Source organism: Cupressus sempervirens, chromosome 5, assembly GCF_028749045.1.
Source record: "Cupressus sempervirens isolate cs-2001-9-10 chromosome 5, ASM2874904v1, whole genome shotgun sequence".
Taxonomy (NCBI): domain Eukaryota; kingdom Viridiplantae; phylum Streptophyta; class Pinopsida; order Cupressales; family Cupressaceae; genus Cupressus; species Cupressus sempervirens.
In genome coordinates, this window is record NC_143122.1 from 830,790,043 (window position 1) to 830,798,279 (window position 8,237).

An 8,237-nucleotide genomic window follows, 5' to 3' on the forward strand; every position below is an offset into this window, starting at 1 on the left:
TAATATTAAATGCCACCGATGGTGCTAGGCATAATTGAATGCTTCCAAGTATCTTTTTGTCCACAAGATCCTAATTGTCATTTGACATAGATTTCCGATTCTTGGTTTTGCATTCCAATGGCTTCCATAAATCCTTCTGATAAAGATAGTCTTCCATTGGCATCTTCCATGACTGAAAGTTCTACCCATTAAACCTTTCAACCCTCAGCTTACCCTCATCTTCCATTGCTCCCACTCGATTATGAGACTCCCACTCAACTATGAGAGTTTCCTACAAAGGATAACTAAAAAAAAACTAGGCTCTAATATTAATTATTATGATTAAACAACAAACAAAAATAAAAATTACATACAAATATAAACAATATCAAAAAATAATAGATCACACAAAAAAGAACTGAAGACACCAAGATTCAACGTGGTTCACACAATCCCTAACTACATCCACCAAACAACAAGTCTAATATTATTACAATCTAATGATTACAACCCAATTAAAATCCATAATCCCTTATAGCTCAATACCACTATAAGAACCAATTTTTCATCACCACTATGAAACAATCCCTAACTCTAAGCCCTTTTATACAAGTATTTTTATGCTTCTTTAGGGTTGCAACATGTTGTCCATACATAAGCCACAATGTTGGCCCCAAAGAATTTATGAAGTATATACAGTACTTCCCTAATTAGTCACCACAATCTAATATCAACTTTCTAAGGCTAAAGGTACTTTCTCTATCAAAGGAACTATTGGAATTACAATAGGAAAGGTAAGATTTGTGGTGGGGGAGGGAGGGGGGGTGTATTAGTAGTTTAAACTTTGACCCATAAAAATATTCACTACACATCCATCTCATTTATTCTAAGTAAATTAAAATACCATATAAAGAATGTACATCTAAAATATGTAAAAAAGTATACATTTAGACATATATGACACAAGATATGATTACCTAGAAACTCTCTAATGAGAAGGTAAAACTAAGGTGGGGATGACAGCTGCAAATCTTCACTACTGCAATAATAAAGTGTATCGAATGAAGAATATAATGTTTGATCATGAAACATGATCTACATATGAAAGGTCTACCTTGTTAAAGGTTTACAAAGACTATTAAGTACCACCCTAGTTTAAATGATTTTAACACCCTACTAGAAGTGTGCCTTGTTAAAGGAATTCAACTAAAAATTAAGTAAGAACCTTGTTAAAGGATTACAATACATCCTATGAGGACTACTCTATTAAGAAATTTAACTGATTTACCTATTATAATATTTTAGCTTTGATCCTGTGGTTAGCACTTTGTTGCTTGATGATATATTAGCTCTAAACTAATGTATTTTTTACTCTTCTTGATCAGATATCTATCTACTACATACTATTCCTTTCCTTTTTTCTCCTTTAACTAATCTTGCAATGAAATTATAATTCACAATTCCTTAGCCACCATGAATGCTCTTTTTGTGCATACAAACTTCTCTCTTTTCTCCTTTCACATACCTTAGATAGTTTAGGGTTTGTCCTCTTTAAGAAGACTTAGGAAACTTAGAGTTAGGTATGAATCAACAGCTATGATTCAACCATTTCACCACTTAAACCTTCCTTTTATCTAATTAGATGCATGTACTTCATAGGGATACCAACTTAAGATTCATCCTTATCTCCAAAATATCATAATTCAATCTTTAAGTCAGCTCAAAAATAGTTTACATAGTTATTTTTGCCATTACAAAAAACTATGATAAAACTGTCTTTCTCAACATCTAAAGTCTCTATTGCTTGGCATATAATAGTTTCTATATTGTAAGTTGACATCTTTATCACTCGAAATTTCATTATTTACTCAGCTCCTTAATCACTTAGCATGCATTGTTTACTTGGCACTTGAGTGACACAACATATGAGTGGCTTGACACTCACTATGGACTTGGCATGTTCTATCTTATACATGTTGTGCTTGGCACGTAAGTTACATGTTCAACATGAACTAGGAAAATGACTTAAGTTTATTTACACTCATTCGAAAAAACCAATATGAGATCAGCAATCTCCCCATTTGACATGAGTGTCAAAAATAATTGGTCATACATTAATATCCTTATTCTTATGAGCATAACATGTCTCCTATTTGGCTCAAGTACAAAATTTCAAAGAATATCAAAATTTTGCAAAAACTTCTACCTCAAAAATCTTATACTCCCCCTAAGTTGTTTGATCTATTATGTACTCAAAATTGTGTACTTATGATTCTATACTCCTACTTAGTAGATATGCTTCAATTAATACTCTCTGACTTGCGTGTTATTCTTTGCTTGCTCCCCCTTTGCTTAGCTCTACTGTCATTCTCCCCCTTTTCTTATTCTCCCCCATTTTTACACTAATGTTGATGAGCTATATACTGATAATGTGTTTTTCCAAGAAATATTTATGGACCTCTAGTATAATCTTAAGATCTACACCCCAATTTTTACATGCTACATCCAAACACTTAATTTGGATGGCCAGCTTGGTAGCAAGGTGAAATAGGCCATCTAGTGTAGAAAGATTGGGGTCTTTCTTGATAAGAGTTTCTACATAGCCTAACTCCTTGTGCAAAATCTTCATGTCAGAAGTCAATGTTTTTTGGGTGCTAATTATGTTGGCCCTTGTGTTAGCTTCTTCTATAGATAATGATGCTAACTAACTCAGGGTTTGCAATAAAGTTCTAAAGTGCTTCTCACTTTGAGCTAGAGTCAGAGGAAATTTTGCACCCAATGTATTAATTTGACTTTCGAAACTTAAATTTTGACTTATTTTCTCTTGTGTGAAGAGTACAAGAGGTTGCACAGTTTGGTGTATAGTGAGAAAATATTCTCAAGTACCTTCTTCCCACATTCTACCATAGTTGCCAATAAAACTTGTGTAAGTGCTATATCATCTAATATTTTCTCATTCACTTTAGTTTCGAATTTCTTCTCAGACTATTATAATAATTTATCATTGGAATAAAGGTCATCATCACTTACCTTTTCCACTATTTTTTTCAATTGTTCAATCACTAATTTGGTTTCATCTGGGATTGGTAGACTGAATACATCTAGGAAGATGTATTTAATATCTACCAATGTTTACTTCTACCTATGTTCCCTTCTAAGCAATTCTTGATGCTTCTTTCTAGAAAGGGCTTCTTGTAGTATGCCCATTTACTCTATTGTCACTATGGCATAATCATTTATTGGAAAAATAATTTATTCATCAAGGCTTCCATATCCATATCATATCACTTCTTTTTCCTTTGATGAACTGGGACTTGACCCAGAAAATTGAAAAGGTGTTGCATCTGTGCTTGGCTTCTAAAGAGTGTGATTGGAAGCTGTGCCAAATTTGAGTAAATTTACCAGGGATTAAATTGTTGTTTGCTCCTTTAGCTTTGGTGTCAACTCAGTCTTTTTAGGTTTTCCCTTTTTTGGGACAATGCCTTGAATTGCACCTTGTACTTGTGTTGGAAGGTGCAGATAAGTCTATTTGACCTCTTTCACTCTATGTATAAATAGTGGCTTAATTTCCACTTTATTTGCTTCAACTGTATCAACCTTTTCTGATGTAACTTCTGGTACTTTATCCAAAGGTTGTACATTATTGACTTGAGAAGTGGTGGTAGGTGGTTCTTGTGTTTTCACCTCTTCCCTTGTAGTGTCAGTGTAGATTGATTGCATATCATTTTTAGATCTTCCTCTATTAAGGGATTGATGTTATGTGTAGTTACATTAGAAACATCCTTTTCTATAATTGTTTCAATATTCACGCTTGTTATTTGTTGAGGGCTAGCATCTAGTGATTGTGTATCTTGTACACTCTATTCTTGTTGCTGCTCTTCCTCAGCTATTGCATGTTCATCTACTTTCATTTCTATATCTCCCTAATTGTCATCTTCTTCATCATCCTTAACCTCAATAGGTTCCTATTCTCCTTCTTTTACTATAGCAAGCCCATACGTAATTTTCCACATTTGAGTGGTCTTCTTCACAACATCTGCAATATTATTTTGTAGTATGTTGAAGGCTCTATATTTTGGGACAAATTTGATAGCATATTTAGATACTATTTTAGCTATTTGTGTCCTACTAAGTTTAGGCGTAATTTGAGAAAGTGATGACTCTCTAATGTTTGTTTCCAATTTCAAACAGTAATGTCAGTTCTACTCCACTATTTCATATAAAATTTTATGCATAGTGTTTGTAATGTCTAGAGGGGCTTTCTTAAAAATTTCAATTGACAACACCTTAGTGCATGTCATTAATGACTATCTTTTCCTTAGACCCAAGTACATACCTCTTTTAAGTTTCATTTTCATAGTAACAAGTTTCCATGTAAAAAATTATAAATCTATACTCATATTCCCAAATGAGTTATACTTTTGTTTGTATAAGTAGTAGAGCATGCTTCTTCTAGTGTGGTTTCTGACTGTAGAGGGAGGAGAGATGTTGTTGATGTTACATCTACTACTCACGGGGGTACAAATATGATGGATGTGACACCCACTAGTGCTTAGGTAATTTTTTATATAATAGAAATTTAAATTAATGTGAAATTTATTAGATACATATGCACTTGTATCAATGCATTTAAATTTAAATATCTACAAGTAAATATAATTTGAAACTCTAGAACTTATGTGTACATATATACATGTCCCATAGATACATGTCTAATACATTGTTATATTTTAATTTTTAGGGCTTATTTGATACTCCACAGATATATGATCCTCATGATTCTCAATCAGAGGGTCATTCTATTCCTATGCATAGGATGACTCTAGTTTAGGACTATAAGAATTTTCCTAAGGGAAAATTCACCCAAGAATCAAGAACTCAAACACGAGCACACAATAGACCAAAGTAGACAGAGTATGATCAGAATGACAATGCTTTCAATAACTTGATAGAAGAGTACACTAGGAGTGCCTGAATATAAAGGCCTAAGGAGAGCTTCTAGAATGCATAGAAGTTAGCACCATGAAGTGTCATACAACCAAGCACATGTCCACCAGATATGGATTATCCTCCATTAAGCATGGAAGTAAGTGCAGTTATGAGAGGATAAGCCTACAAGGGTGTGACACGCAAAACAATGTTGTAGACACCATGTGCTCAAATAGAGTTGCATACTCCTGTATTGTCAACATGACAACTCAAAACGTGTCCAAAATCCCAAGTGTCTCACAAATAAAAATAATAAAACAATGCATTAAGCTAGGTAAACTTAAGTAAATGGAAATAGTAAAGTGTGTATTTACACCAACACCCCCCCTTAAGTGCAAGTTAGGGGAATGCCCTTAAGCTTACGATCTTGGTGAAGATGCATAAGGGGTCCCGTCTACTAGGCCATGTAAGGTACCCATGCACATAATGAAATGCAATCTCCCATAAAGCAGGGAAAGAGGGAAAACCTCATGGGAAAAACCCTCCCCCCAAAAAGAGAGATAAGTAAGGATGCATCGATGGATGGACTAATCAAGACCCCCCCCATTATGACATACATCCATTATATACATAAGAGAATGAAAGATGGAAGAGAGATAGAATATGCTCCCCCCCAAAAGAAGAATGCCAACAAGTGAAAGCTGCCTGATGAAGAAGTTGGTCCAAGAATGCAAAATGGTGTTCCTCCCCTTAGGAAGAAACAATGCCAAAGGTACAGTCCTAAAGATGTATGGTGGCCCATAAACCTGCTCAAGTCTCCCTGTACTGATGCTGAAGTTCACCCCTTCCAATTGTGTTGAAAAGAATGAATGCAGATTTGGCAAGGATGTTTGTTGAACTTGTTCCACTGAACCATCTATCTCCTCAACTGACAAAAAGAACTCCAATAATTGATGTTCATAAGGATCCACAATCATGCCAACCTAGGTAGATAGATCATGTAGAGAATGGACTCGAGGGTCAGAGTGAGCCCTCACAACAATTGTAGAAGAATCATCATCAATGAGAAGATGTAAGTCCTCAAGTCTGTCTCCCAAGTCAAGTGAAGTTGGATCTGGAAGACAAGATGTACCATGCTAAGATGGACCTTTCACTATGGCAAAGAAAGCACATGAACTGGACTGATGTGACCTCTCACTACAACTGTCAACAGAACCCCACATGTCAAATGTTGTTGAAGCACTATCGCTTGTGTCACTATCAGTTTCCACTGTGTATGATGTGTGGAGAGGAGTAGAGGACAAGCTAGGAGAACTTTCCTCAAAGTGAACATCCTTCTCCACAAAAATCTCATGAGTCTCAGGATCCATAAGTCTGTAAGCCTTCATATTGTCTGCATAACCAATAAAGGTACAAGGCCTAGGTTCTAGTGCCTTGCAACTCCTGGAAGAAAGGTTTTCCCATGATGGACAACTAAAGACTCTAAGGTGACTCACAACCAATTTTTTGTGGCACCATGCCTCAAAAGGAGTCTTGTCATCTAGGGCTGGTGTGTTTTGAAGATCAATCCCCTCAATTTTGCAAAAGTTCTTAGGTCTTTTGTTAACATATATATTCTCATTGTAAACCCTTAATACTTTGATGGCTTTCCTTGACTTGTGTTCAACATGAGTCTTGTAGTCTTGTAACTTGTGAACTACTTCATTCTTATGATGAAGGAAGAAGACCCAAGTGAATCTTGAAAAGTCATCAACAAATGTGAGTATGTAGCAGCCTTGGCTGACTGAAGTCACAGCAAATGGTCCTACTAATACCATGTGAACTAGTGAAAGAACAACTGGAGCTTAAGAAGACTTCACTTTATCATACTTCTCCTTGAGATTCATATCCATTGAACAAGATGAACATTCTCCCTTAGAAAAGTTGATATTGGGTAGACCTTTGACCATGTGTTTTGAGCAAAGTTGCTAAAGGGAGCAGAAGTCAAGGTGACCAAACTGCTAATGCCATAGGTTGTTTGAAGTAGAGTGAGTTAACAAGGCTTGAGAAGGACTGTTAGGAACAAAGTGGGAGAAGGAATAAAGCCTCTGGTCATAATTGACTTTCCCAAATGCTACCAATGAATCATCTTTGATACTGCACACCATCACTGAATCGAGAAGGAACTCAATGTTATGACCATCTCCAAGGTGAGTGATTTGGTAAACTGATAGGAGATTAGAGCTTAGATTTGGAACATAGAGAACATCTTTGAATTCCCCATCTTCCATTTCTACATGTACTTTCCCTTCAACTTCCATCTTAGCATCATCTCCCACAAAGATGTGTGGTACTTTTGACTACTTCAATGAATAAAAGTCTTGCTTTGAAGAACCCATGTGATAAGAGGCACCTGAGTTAAGTATCCATTTTGAAGAAGAACTTGTGTTGGCCATAAGTACTTGACCTTTACCCTTTGAAGAGTTAGGAGTAGAATCCTTGGAAGTACCTGGCACTTGAATCTTATTCTTCTTGAGTAGATTTTCTAACTCATTGATTCTTTTTGTGTTGCAATGATGCTCGTCATGATTTGGCTTTTTACAGTATGCACAAAAGAGTTTTGTCCTTCTTTTAATTACTTTCTTTCTTGTTTGAAGAAGAACCACCTTGTTGAGAGGAGTCATGTTGTGTCTCAGATTGTGTTTTCTACTTCCACTGCTTCTTCTTGTTGCTTTTTCTCCCTTGACTAGATTTGTGAGCATCACTAGCCACTAAGGCTTTGGTCTTAGATGACTTGAGAATTCTGAAATGCACCAAGTGAGATTGTTCAACAATCAACATGTCTGCAAATCCATCAAAGGAAGGCTTCTGGTAAGTAAATCCCATGGTTAACCACCACTGGAAAATTTAGGAAATTCTACCTGATTTCAAAAAAAATTGCACCTAAATCAGACTTCGGATGTCCAAATTACAAGCTCACAAAGTGAAGCTATCAAACTGAAAAGCAATCTAGAAAGGGGTCTAGAGGAGAAACTGCGAGTCTAAATTTGACAGTCAAATGGCTGTCAATGCAATTGGAAAATTCCTTAGAATGACGTCTGGATGGGTGTCAAATTCAACACAACAAAATGATGATGTCAACAAAAAAGACATTCCCCTGGTAACATGTTAACTGACTGGATTTGTTCGTACTATACAAACAAGACATGTGGTAGTCTATATGATGATGCAGTAGTGACCAAGTTCCATGGGTGATGTGGCAGTCCCGATTGCTAATTGGGCGTACGAGCTGGCTAACGGGTCCATGTGTGCAGATGACACTGGTCTACGTGGCAAAATATCACTTATTC